Genomic DNA, 13,820 nt, shown 5'->3' on the forward strand with positions numbered 1-13,820 from the left:
ACATATTTGGAAATTAGTAATGTGTATCTATGAAAACACCAATTCTGAGAGCTTCAAACAAGTTTGTGTACCATTAGGTAATCACAAAATATTACAAGTCAAAGGGGAAGAGATGTCAAGAGGGCCAATATTACCCTCTTGACAGGCCTATGCAGAATTTAAAATTATCTGCTTTTTGATTTTTTTTTAGACGAGGTCTTGCTATGTTGCTGAGGCTGGTTTAGAACTCTTGGGCTGAGGCAATCCTGCCCCTTCAGCCTCCTGAGTAGCTGGGACTACAGGCTTGCACCACTATGTCCATCTTGCTTTTTGAATTATTATCTGAATAAGCAGTCTTTTAAAAAATAATTTTAAGCACTTTGAAATGTTTAACATAAGAGAATTAGGGAAAAAGGAAAGCTATGAAGAAGACCTATAAATGGTTAATACAAATTTAACCATTCAAATTTGAAATTGTATTTTTGAAACAAATTTTCAAACAATTTTACAATGTTTCAATTGTTGTTTGAAACAAAACAACATTGAGATATAACTTATAATTTCTCCACCTCATTCAACTTTATTTATTTGTTGTGTATATTCATGGGTTACAAGTGCAATTTTGCTGCATTGATATATTGCACTGTGGTGAAGTCAGGGCTTTCAGTGCATCCATCACCAGAGCAAGGCACACTGTATCAGCCAAGCAAGCTCCCATCATCCACCACTTCCCCACCCCTCTGATACTCTATTGTCCATCATTCCTTATTCTGCTTCCATGTGTACACATTGTTTAGCTCCCAATTGTGAGAACATGCGGTATTTGTCTTTCTGTGTCTGAGTTGTTTCACTTAAGATAATGGCCTCCAGTTCCATCCATGTTACTGCAAAAGACATGATTTCATTCTTCACTAATGAACACTTAGGTTGATTCCGCGGCATTGTTATTGTTAATAGCGCTGCAATAAGCATACTAGTGCAGGTGTCTTTTTGATAAAAAGGCTTCTTTTCCTTTGAGCAGATACTCAATAATGGGATTGCGGTTCAATGGTAGTCTTATTTTTAGTTCTTTGAGAAATCTCTATACCATTTTCATAAAGGTGTACCAATTTACATTCCCATTAACAGTGTATAAATAATTTCCTTTTCTTTGCATCCTTGCCAACATCTGTTTTTTGACTTTTTAATAATAGCTATTCTGACTGGAGTAAGATGCTATTTCATTGTGGTTTTAATGTGCATTTCTCTGATGATTGGTGATGTTGAGGACTTTTTTCATATGTTTGCTGCCTTCTTGTATGTCTTCTTTTCAGAAATGTCTGTTCATGTCCTTGGCCCACTTTTTAATGGGGTTATTTGTTTTTCTCTTCTTGAGTTGTTTGAGTTCCTTGTAGATTCTGGATATTAGCCCTTTGTCAGATGCATTGTTTGCAAATGTTTTCTTCCATTACGTAGATTCTCTGTTTACTCTGTTGATTATTTCTTCAGAAACTTTTCATTTAATTACGTCCCATTTGTCTATTTTTGTTTTTGCTGCATTTCCTTTTGACAACTTAGTTATAAATTCTTTGCCTAATGTCCAGAAGAGTTTTTCCTAGGTTCTCTTTCAGGATTTTTACAGTCTGAGGTCTTACATTTAAGTTTTTAACCCATGTTAATTTTGTATCTGGTGAGAGATAGGGGTCCAGTTTCATTCTTCTGCATATGGCTCTCCAGTTTTCCCAGTACCATTTATTGAATGGGTGTCCTTTCCACAGTGTATATTCTAGTTGACTTTGCTAAAGATCACTTAGTTGTAGGTATGTGGCTTTAGTTCTTGGTTCTCTATTCTTTTCTATCAATCTAAGTGTCTTTTTAAAATACCAGTACCATGCTGTTTTGGTTACTATAGCCTTGTAGTATAATTTGAAGTCTGGCAATGTGGTTTCTCCAGCTTTATTCTTTTTGCTTAAGTTTGCTTTGGCTATTTGGGCTCTTTTTATTGTTCTGTACAAATTTCATTATTATTTTTTCTAATTCTGTGAAGAATGACATTGGTAATTTTATAGGAATTGCCTTAAATCTGTAGATTGCTTTCAGTATTATACTCATTTCAACAATATTTATTCTTCTGATCCATGAACATGGTATGTTTTCCATTTATTTGTGTTATATATGGTTTCTTTCATCAGTATTTTGTAGTTCTCCTTGTAGAGATCTTTCACCTCCTTGGTTAAACGTATTCCTGGGTATTTTATTATTTTCATAGCCATTATAAATGGGATTGAGTTCTTGATTTGGTTCTCAGCTTGATTGTTATTGGTGTACAGAAATGGCAATTTTTGTATGTTGATTTTGTATCCTGAAACTTTACTGAAGTCATTTATCAAATCTAGCAGTCTTTTGAAGGAGTCTTTAGGGTTTTCTAGGTATAGAAACATATCATCAGTAGAGATTATTTGAGTTCCTCTTTTCCAATTTGGATGCCTTTTATTTCATTCTCTTACCTGATTGCTACAGCTAGGATTTCTAGGACTATGTTGAACAGCAGTGGTGAAACTGGGTATCCTTGTCTTGTTATTAGGGGGAATGCTTTTAACTTTTCCTCATTCAGTAAAATGTTGGCAGTGGGTTTGTTATATATGGCTTTTATTATTTTGAGGTATGTTCCTTCTATGCCTAGTTGGGTAAGGGTTTTTATTATGAAGTGATGCTGGATTTTATTGAATGCTCTTCCTTCATCTATTGATGTTATCACATAGTTTTTTGTTTTTAATTCTGTTTATGTGGTGAATCACATTTATTGATTTGTGTATGTTGAACCAACCTTGCATCTCTGGAATAAAATCCACTTGATTATGCTGGATTTTCTTTGTGTATTTGTTCCTGAATCTGGTTTGCTAGTATGTTTTTGAGGACATCTGCATCTATGTTCATCAGGAATAATGGTCTATAGCTTTCTTTTTTTGTTGTGTCCTTGTCTGGCTTTGGTATCAGAGTGATGCTGGCTTCATGGAATGAGTTAGGGAGGATTCACTCCTCCTTGATGTTTTGGAACAGTTTTAGTAGAATTGGTAGCAGTTCTTCCTTTAACATTTAGCAGAATTTGGCTGTAAAACCATCTGGCCCTGGGCTTTTTTGTTACTGTTGAGAGATTTTTAATTACTGATTCAATTTCACTACTCCTTATTGGTCTGTTCAGGTTTTCTATTTCTTCTAGTTCATCTTGGGAGGTTGTATATTTCTAAGAACTTATCCATTTCCTCTAGGTTTTCCAGCTTGTATGCACAGAGATGCTGATAGTAGTCATTAGTGATCTTTCGTATTTCTGTTGCATCAGTTGTAATGACACCTTTATTATTTCTGATTTTGCTTATTTGAATGTTCTCTTTTTCACTTGATTATCTAGCTATCAATTTTGCTTATTTTTTCAAAGAACAACTTTTAATTAATTCTTTGTAATGTTTTTGGTCTCAATTTCATTTAGTTCTGCTAGCTTTTGATGTGGTTTGCTCTTGTTTTTCTAGTTCTTTGAGGTATGATGTTACATTGTTAATTTGAGATCTTTCTATCTTCTTGATGTAGGCTGTTAACACTATAAAATTGCCTCTTAGCACTGTTTTTGCTGTACGTCAAATGCTTTTGGTATGTTGTGTCTATTTTCATCTGTTTCAAAACTTTAAAAAATTTCCACCTTAATTTCATCATTGATCCAACAATCATTCAGGAGCAGATTATTTAATTTCCATGCATTTGTATGGCTTTGAGGGTGCCTTTTGTTATTGATTTCTAGTTTTATTCCACTTTGGTCCAAGAAGGTACTTTACATTATTTCAATTTTTAAAACTTTTTTGAGACTTGCCTTGTGGCCTTGCATATGGTCATTTGAGAATGTTCCACGGGCAGATGAGAAGAATGAATATTCTACAGGTGTATGGTAGAATGTTCTGTAAATGTCTGTTAGGTCCATTTGGTCTAGAGTCCAATTTAAGCCTAGAGTTTCTTTGTTGATTTTCTGCCTTAATGATCTGTCTAGTGCTGTCAGTAGAGTACTGAAGTCCCCTACTATGATTGCATTGCTGTCTTTCTCTTTTCTTAGGTCTAGTTGTATTTGTTTTATGAATCTTGGTGCTGTGGTATTCGATGCATATATATTTAGAAATGGCATTTTTCTTCTGCAATTGATCCTTTTATGATGATATAATGACCTTCTTTGTCTTTTTTTAACTATTGTTGATTTAATATCTGTTTTATCTGATGTAAGTATAGCTACTCCTATTTGCTTTTGGTTTCCATCTGTATGGAATATCTTTTTCCATCCCTTTACTTTGACTCTGTAAATGTATTTACCAGTTAGGTGGGTTTCTTGTATGCAGCACATGGTTGGATTTTTTAAAAAAATCCATTCCATCAGCCAATATCTTTTAAGTGGAGCATTTAGCCCATTTATGTTTAATGTTAGTATTATATGTAGTATTGATAGCCTCGTCATGTTAATTATTACCTACTTGCTTTACAGTCTCGATTGTGTAACTGCATTATAAGACCTGCAAAGAGGTCTTATACTTGCAAAGAGTTTAATACTTTCATGTGTTTTTATGATGCTGAATATCACCCTTTTGCTTTTATGTTTAGAACTCCTTTGAGCATTTGTTGTAGGTACAGTCTAGTGGTGATGAATTCCCTTATTGTTCGCTTGCCTGGGAAATACTTCATTTCTCCTTCATTTATAAAACTTAGTTTAATTTAGCAGGATATAAAATTCTTGCCTGGCATTTTTTAAAACCCTTTTCCCATTTAGAAAAAAAAATGCAGTTCACTGCCAGCACTCATTTGATTTTATATAAATGAACTCTGAGACTGAAGCAAATCTGACTGATTTTCAATGTGAAAATAAAGTATAAAAACCGGTCTTGGAGTTATTTCTAAACAGAACTAACATCAGAATCATCTGAATCATTAGAATTGTCTATTTCAGAAAAACTGGATTCATGAAATGAATCTTTTGCCAAAAACTGTTTGAGACTGATGTTAACATCACGTGTAGGAATGCTACATTTTCTAGGATTTGACATTTTCAGCAATCGAGAATTACTATATTTTGTAAATGGAAATACCACTACTAAAAACAGAATTCTGTAAATAGAATGATGTCTTTTATTTCCAAAGTTGCTATACTACAGCAAAACACAAAAATAATAATAAAAGCGAGGTATTTCATGGCAAAGTTATCTCAGGGTAAACACTGCAGCTGCAATTGCCACCAGTGAGTATTCTAGGGGCAAATAGGAAAAGGATTAAAGAAGACCGAAAATAGGACTCCAATATCTTCTGGCTCATAAGGTTTCTGATGAGAAGTCTGTTGTTAGTCTAATGGGATTTCTTTTTTTTTTTTTTTTTTTTTTGAGACGGAGTCTCGCTCTTTCACCCAGGCTGGACTGCAGTGGCACTATCTCGGCTCACTGCAAGCTCCACCTCCTGGGTTCACACCATTCTCCTGCCTCAGCCTCCCGAGTAGCTGGGACTACAGGCGCCTGCCACCTCGCCCGGCTAATTTTTTGTATTTTTAGTAGAGACAGGGTTTCACCATGTTAGCCAGGATGGTCTCGATCTCCTGACCTCGTGATCCGCCCGCCTTGGCCTTCAAAAGTGCTGGTTTTACAGGCATGAGCCACCGTGCCCAGCGGGATTTTTTTTAGAAGTGATTAGATGCTTCTCTCTTTCTGATTTTAGGATTTTTTTTTTCCTTCACATTGACGTTAGATAGTCTGATGACTATATGCCTTGGTGAGGTACTTCTTGCACTATATCTTACTATAGTTTTCTGATCTTCTTATATCTGGCTGTCTAGATCTCTGACAAAATTAAGGAAGTTTTCTTAAATTATTTCCTCAAATAGGTTTTCTGCACTTTTTACTTTTTCTTCTTCTCCTCTGGAATACCTATAACTAATAGGTTGGGACACTATATATAATCCCATATTTCTGGAAGACTTTATTACTTTTCTTTCTTTATTTTTGTCTAACTGGGTTAATTCAGAAGCCCTGTCTTGCAGCTCTGAGATTGTTTCTTCTGCTTGTGCTGGGCTACTGTTAAAGATTTCAACTGTATTTTGCAATTCCTTCAATAAATTTTTCTTTCTAGAATTTAGAAAAATCTATCTCATCTTTCATATCCTAAATTGTTTTTCTGATTTCTTTGTGTAGGTTTTCAACATTCTCTTGGATCTCATTGAGTTTCTCTAAAATCTAAACCAGGAAAAGTCAAGTCCCTGAATAGACAATAATGAGTTCTGAAATTGAGGCAGTAATTAATAGCCTACCAACCAAAAAGAGCCCAGGACCAGATGGATTCACAGCTGAATTCTACCAGGGGTACAAAGAGGAGCTGGTACCATTCCTTCTGAAACTATTCCAAACGACAGAAAAAGAGGGACTCCTTCCTAACTCATTTCACGAGGCCAGCATCATCCTGATACCAAAACCTGGCAGAGACGTAACAACAAAAAAAAATTTCAGGCCAATATCCCTGATGAACATCAATGCAAGAATCCTCAATAAAATACTGGCAAACCAAATCCAGCAGCACATCAAAAAACTTATCCACCACGATCAAGTCAGCTTCATCCCTGGGATGCAAGGCTGGTTCAACAAACACAAATCAATAAACATAATCCATCACATAAACAGAACCAATGACAAAAACCACATGATTATCTTAATAGATGCAGAAAAGGCCTTCAACAAAATTCAACACCCCATCATGCTAAAAACTCTCAATAAACTAGGTATTGATGGAACATATCTCAAAATAATAAGAGCTATTTATGTCAAACCCACAGCCAATATCATACCAAATGGGCAAAAGCTGGAAGCATTCCCTCTGAAAACCAGCACAAGACAAGGATGCCCTCTCTCACCACTCCTATTCGACATAGTATTAGAAGTTCTGGCCAGGAAAATCAGGCAAGAGAAAGAAATAAATGGTATTCAAATAGGAAGAGAGGAAGCCAAAATTTCTCTCTTTGCAGATGACATGATTGTATATTTAGAAGACCCCCATCGTCTCAGCCCAAAATCTCCTTAAGCTGATAAGCAACTTCAGCAAAGTCTCAGGATACAAAATCAGTGTGCAAACATTGCAAGCATTCCTATACACCAATAATAGACAAACAGAGAGCCAAATCATGAGTGAACTCTCATTCACAATTGCTACAAAAAGAATAGAACACCTAAGAATACAACTTACAAGGGATGTGAAGGACCTCTTCAAAGAGAATTACAAAGCACTGTTCAAGGAAATAAGAGAGGACACAACAAATGGAAAAACATTCCATGCTCATGGATAGGAAGAATCAATATCATGAAAATGGCCATATTGCCCAAAGTAATTTATAGATTCAATGCTATCCTCATCAAGCTACCATTGACTTTCTTCACAGAATCAGAAAAAACTATCAAATTACACATGGAACCAAAAAAGAGCTCGTATAGCCAAGACAATCCCAAGCAATAAGAACAAAGCTGGAGGCTTCATACTTCCTGACTTCAAACTATACTACAAGACTACAGTAGCCAAAACAAAATGGTACTGGTACCAAAACAGATATATAGAACAATGCAAGAAAACAGAGGCCTCAGAAATAACACCACACATCTACAACCAACTGATCTTTGACAAACCTGACAAAAACAAGCAATGGGGAAAGGATTCCCTGTTTAATAAACGCTGTTGGGAAAACTGGTGAGCCATATGCAGAAAACTGAAACTGGACCCCTTCCTTACACCTTATACAAAAATTAACTCAAGATGAATTAAAGACTTAAACATAAGATCTAAAACCATAAAAATTCTAGAAGAAAACCTAAGCAATACCATTCAGGACATAGGCATGCACAAAGACTTCATGACTAAAACACCAAAAGCAATTGCAACAAAAGCCAAAATTGACAAATGGGATCTAATTAAATTAAAGAGCTTCTGCACAGCAAAAGAAACCATCATCAGAGTTAACAGGCAACCTACAGAATGGGAGAAAATTTTTGCAATCTATCCATCTGACAAAGGGCTAATATCCAGAATCTACAAGACACTTAAACAAATTTATAAGACAAAAACAAACAATCCCATCAAAAAGTGGGCAAAGGATATGAACAGACACTTCTCAAAAGAAGACATTTATGCGGCCAACAAACATACGAAAAAAAGCTTGTCATTACTGGTCATTAGAGAAATGCAAATCAAAACCACAATAAGATACCATCTCACGCCAGTTAGAATGGTGATTAAAGTCAGGAAACAACAGATGCTGGAGAGGACATGGAGAAGTAGGAACACTTTTACACTGTTGGTGGGAGTGTAAATTAGTTCAACCATTGTGGAAGACAGTGTGGTGATTCCTCAGGGATCTAGAACCAGAAATACCACTTGACCCAGCAATCCCATTACTGGGTATATACCCAAAGGATTATTAATCATTTTACTATAAAGACATATGCACATGTATGTTTATTGTGGCAATATTCACAATACCCAAGACTTGGATCCAACCCAAATGCCCATCGATGATAGACTGGATAAAGAAAATGTGGCATATATACACCATGGAATACTATGCAGCCATAAAAAAGGATGAGTTCATGTCCTTTGCAGGGACATGGATGAAACTGGAAACCATCATTCTCAGCAAACTAACACAGGAACAGAAAACCAAACACTCCATGTTCTCACTCATAAGTGGGAGTTGAACTATGAGAACACATGGACACAGGGAGGGGAACATCACACACCAGGGCCTGTCGTTGGGTAGGGGACTACGGGAAGGATAGCCTTAGGAGAAATACCTAATGTAGATGATGGGTTGATGGGTGCAGCAAACCACCATGGCACGTGTATACCTATGTAACAAACCTGCACATTCTGCACATGTATCCCAGAACTTAAAGTATAATTTAAAAAAAAGAAAAATAAATAAATAAATAAAATAAAAACGAAAAAAATCTATTTCTGTTGGGTATTGCAGTTCAACCTCTGAGCCAACAGGTGGCACTTGCAGATAAGAGCTAGCTGCAGCCAATGCAGATGGGTATATGCTTTGCTTGATCTTTATCGTGAGAAGCTCTCTGTTGCCTCAGGCAATGGGCTGTCAGGTGGAAGGCAGAGTGGTCTCAGTTTCCTGCTCAGCCCTGGAGAAGAGACCAAGCTGAGTGAAGCCTAACTGGGCTGACCCACCTACATGTCTTCCAATGGCAGGCACCAGCACCAGCTCCAAGAGGGGATCTGGGCATAGTTACCAAGTACCCACAGATGTGCCAGGTCATGGAGTGGAGAAATCTGCTGCCCCAAGTTCTCTGCCTGGGAAAAGAGGGGCAGCCCAAACTCCTCATCCTCATCCTAGGGCAGCCTAAGCTCCTCATTTGGAGGACCTAGAAGAGTGGATGCTCCAAATGCCTGGAGATGTGTCCTGGCATGGAGTGGAAAGGATGCTGCTGCACCAAGATGTTTGCACCTGAAGGGAGGGGTAGCTCAGACTCCTAATTCAGGCTAGCAAGTGTGCCTAATGCCTAGAAATATGACAGGCATGAAGTGAAGAGAGTGCCACTGCAATGAAATCTGTGAACAGGAAGGGAGGGGTGGCTAAGGCTTCTAAACAAAGTGACTGGGTTTTATACCACATCTTCTTTATCCAGTCCTCCATGGATGGACACTTAGGTTGATTCCATATCATTGCTATTAATAGAGCTGCGATAAATATATGAGTGCAGGTATCTTTTTGATATAGTGATTTCTTTTCCTTTGGGTAGATACCCAGTAGTGGGATTGCTAGATCGTACTGTAGTTCTATTTTTAGTTCTTCATTCAACCTTTTTTTGAAATAAAATTTAATGGCTTTATAGTATTTTATCAAACAAATAAACCTTAATTTGTTTAATCACCCCTTACTGTTAAATATTTATGTCATTTGTAATTTTATTATGACACTGTGAAGAATATCTATATAGAAAATCTTTATTTTACTAACATTGTGTTTTTTATTTACAACATCTGTAAATCTTTGTCCAAATATTATATATTTCTTCAGACTAGATTCCTCACATGACTTCAGGTCAAACGGAATGAAAGAGTAAACATTTTAAAGTCTTTTCATGCACATTGCCACATTGCTGCCAAAAGCGTCTGTATCAATTTTCATACTTCCTAACAGTGTTTGAAAGTGACTCTATCAGTACAGCCTCACTATTACCGATTGTCAAAAACTCTGCCAATTAGATGAGCAATTGTATCTCATTGTTTTAATTTTTATTGAAACAAACGTTAAAAATTTTCTTTAAAATTTTTTTGGCCGGGCGCGGTGGCTCATGCCTGTAATCCCAGCACTTTGGGAGGCCGAGGTGGGCAGATCACGAGGTCAGGAGATCGAGACTATCCCGGCTAACACGGTGAAACCCCATCTCTACTAAAAATACAAAAAAATTAGCCAGGTGTGGTGGCGGGCGCCTGTAGTCCTAGCTACTCGGGAGGCTAAGGCAGGAGAATGGCGTGAACCTGGGAGGCAGAGCTTGCAGTGAGTTGAGATGGCGCCACTGCATTCCAGCCTGGGGGACAGAGAGAGACACCGTCTCAAAAAAAAAATTTTTTTTTTATTGCAACCTCAGTTCTTGCCTGCTTCGAAGAAATAATTCAACTGAGGGGCATAAGGCAGAAGAAGAGACAGAGGCAAGTTTCAGGGCAGAAGTGGAAGTTTATTAAAAAGCTTTAGAAGGGTAAGGAAAGAAAGGAAAGGAAAGAAAAAAAGGAAAGTACAACTTGGAAGAGGGCCAAGTGGGCAACTTGAGAAACCCAGTGCCTAAACATTTTCAGTGAACCATTTGTATTTCTTCTTTGATAAAATCTGCTTACATCCCTTGCTTGCTTTTTGATCAGATATTAGATTCTCTACAGCTTTCTAAGAAATTAATGTTATATTTATTACAAATACTTTCCCCAGCTTGTCCTTTGCCTTAAATTTTTGACTTGTGTAATTTATATATATTTTAAATTATACTTTACGTTCTAGGGTACATGTGCACAACGTGCAGGTTTGTTACATATGTATACATGTGCCATGTTGGTGTGCTGCACCCATTAACTCGTCATTTACATTAGGTATATCTCCTAATGCTATGCCTCCCCGCTCCCTCGATCCCACAACAGGCCCTGGTGTGTGATGTTCCCCTTCCTGTGTTCAAGTGTTCTCATTGTTCAATTCCCACCTATGAGTGAGAATAAGCGGTGTTTGGCTTTTTGTCCCTGCAATAGTTTGCTAAGAATGATGGTTTCCAGCTTCATCCATGTCCCTACAAAGGACACGAACTCATCATTTTTTATGGCTGCATAGTATTCCATGGTGTATATGTGCCACATTTTCTTAATCCAGTCTATCATTGTTGGACATTTGGGTTGGTTCCAAGTCTTTGCTATCGTGAATAGTGCCGCAATAAATCTACGTGTGCATGTGTCTTTATAGCAGCATGATTTATAATCCTCTGGGTATACACCCAGTAATGGGATGGCTAGGTCAAATGGTATTTCTAGTTCTAGATCCCTGAGGAATCACCACATTGTCTTCCACAATGGTTGAACTAGTTTACAGTCCCACCAACAGTGTAAAAGCATTCCTATTTCTCCACATCCTCTCCAGCACCTGTTGTTTCCTGACTTTTTAATGATCACCATTCTAACTGGTGTGAGATGGTATCTCATTGTGGTTTTGATTTGCATTTCTCTGATGGCCAGTGATGATGAGCAGTTTTTCATGTGTCTGTTGGCTGCAGAAATGTCTTCGTTTGAGAAGTGTCTGTTCATATCCTTCGCCCACTTGTTGATGGGTTTGTTTGTTTTTTTCTTGTAAATTTGTTTGAGTTCTTTGTAGATTCTGGATATTAGCCCTTTGTCAGATGGGTAGATTGGAAAAATTTTCTCCCATTCTGTAGGTTGCCTGTTCACTCTGATGGTAGTTTCTTTTGCTGTGCAGAAGCTCTTTAGTTTAATTAGATTCCATTAGTCAATTTTGGCTTTTGTTGCCATTGCTTTTGGTGTTTTAGACATGAAGTCCTTGCCTATTCCTATGTCCTGAATGGTATTGCCTAGGTTTTCTTCTAGAGTTTTTATGGTTTTAGGTCTAACATTTAAGTCTTTAATCCATCTTGAATTAATTTTTGTATAAGGTGTAAGGAAGGGATCCAGTTTCAGCTTTCTATGTATGGCTAGCCAGTTTTCCCAGCACCATTTGTTGAATAGGGAATCCTTTCCCCATTGCTTGTTTTTCTCAGGTTTGTCAAAGATCAGATAGTTGTAGATGTGTGGTATTATTTCTGAGGGCTCTGTTCTGTTCCATTGGTCTATATATCTGTTTGGGTACCAGCACCATGCTGTTTTGGTTACTGTAGCCTTGTAGTATAGTTTGAAGTCAGGTAGCATGGTGCCTCCAGCTTTGCTCCTTTGGCTTAGGATTGACTTGGCAATGCAGGCTCTTTTTTGGTTGCATATGAACTTTAAAGTAGTTTTTTCCAATTATGTGAAGAAAGTCATTGGTAGCTTGATGGGGATGGCATTGAATCTATAAATTACCTTGGGCAGTATGGCCATTTTCACGATATTGATTCTTCCTATCCATGAGCATGGAATATTCTTCCATTTGTTTGTATCCTCTTTTATTTCCTTGAGCAGTGGTTTGTAGTTCTCCTTGAAGAGGTCCTTCACATCCCTTGTAAGTTGGATTCCTAGGTATTTTATTCTCTTTGAAGCAATTGTGAATGGGAGTTCACTCATGATTTGGTTCTCTGTTTGTCTGTTATTGGTGTATAAGAATGCTTGTGATTTTTTGCACATTGATTTTGTATCCTGGAGACTTTGCTGAAGTTGTTTATCAGCTTAAGGAGATTTTGGGCTGAGACGATGGGGTTTTCTAGATATACAATCATGTCATCCACAAACAGGGACAATTTGATTTCCTCTTTTCCTAATTGAATACCCTTTATTTCTTTCTCCTGCCTGATTGCCCTGGCCAGAACTTCCAACACTATGTTGAATAGGAGTGGTGAGAGAGAGCATCCCTGTCTTGTGCCAGTTTTCAAAGGGAATGCTTACAGTTTTTGCCCATTCAGTATTATATTGGCTGTGGGTTTGTCATAAATAGCTCTTATTATTTTGAGATACGTCCCATCAATACCTAATTTATTGAGAGTTTTTAGCATGAAGGGCTGCTGAATTTTCTTGAAGGCCTTTTGTGCATCTATTGAGATAATCATGTGGTTTTTGTCTTTGGTTCTGTTTATATGCTGGATCATGCTTATTGATTTGCGTATATTGAACCAGCGTTGCATCCCAGGGATGAAGCCCACTTGATCATGGTGGATAAGCTTTTTGATGCGCTGTTGGATTTGGTTTACCAGTATTTTATTGAGGATTTTTGCATCGATGTTCATCAGGGATATTGGTCTACAATTCTCTTTTTTTGTTGTGTCTGTGGCAGGCTTTGGTATCAGGATGATGCTGGCCTCATAAAATGACTTAGGGAGGATTCCCTCTTTTTCTATTGTTTGGATTAGTTTCAGAAGGAATGGTACCAGCTCCTCCTTGTACCTCTGGTAGAATTCGGCTGTGAATCTGTCTGGTCCTGGACTTTTTTTAGTTGGTAAGCTATTAAATATTGCCTCAATTTCAGAGCCTGTTATTGGTCTATTCGGGGATTCAAGTTCTTCCTGGTTTAGTCTTGGGAGGATGTATGTGTCCATGAATTTATCCATTTCTTCTAAATTTTCTAGTTTATTTGCATAGAGGTGTTTATAGTATTCTATGATGGTGCTTTGTATTTCCGTGGG

The 13,820-nt window shown here is 37.3% G+C and overlaps 1 protein-coding gene across 18 annotated transcripts in view; it reads right to left on the bottom strand.

The window, feature by feature from the left end:
• The window catches only part of AK9 (adenylate kinase 9), a 196,285-nt gene that overhangs the window by 93,557 nt on the left and 88,908 nt on the right, over window positions 1–13,820 (bottom strand). The window lies entirely within an intron of this gene.

Source organism: Pan troglodytes, chromosome 5, assembly GCF_028858775.2.
Source record: "Pan troglodytes isolate AG18354 chromosome 5, NHGRI_mPanTro3-v2.0_pri, whole genome shotgun sequence".
In the NCBI taxonomy this organism is placed as follows: domain Eukaryota; kingdom Metazoa; phylum Chordata; class Mammalia; order Primates; family Hominidae; genus Pan; species Pan troglodytes.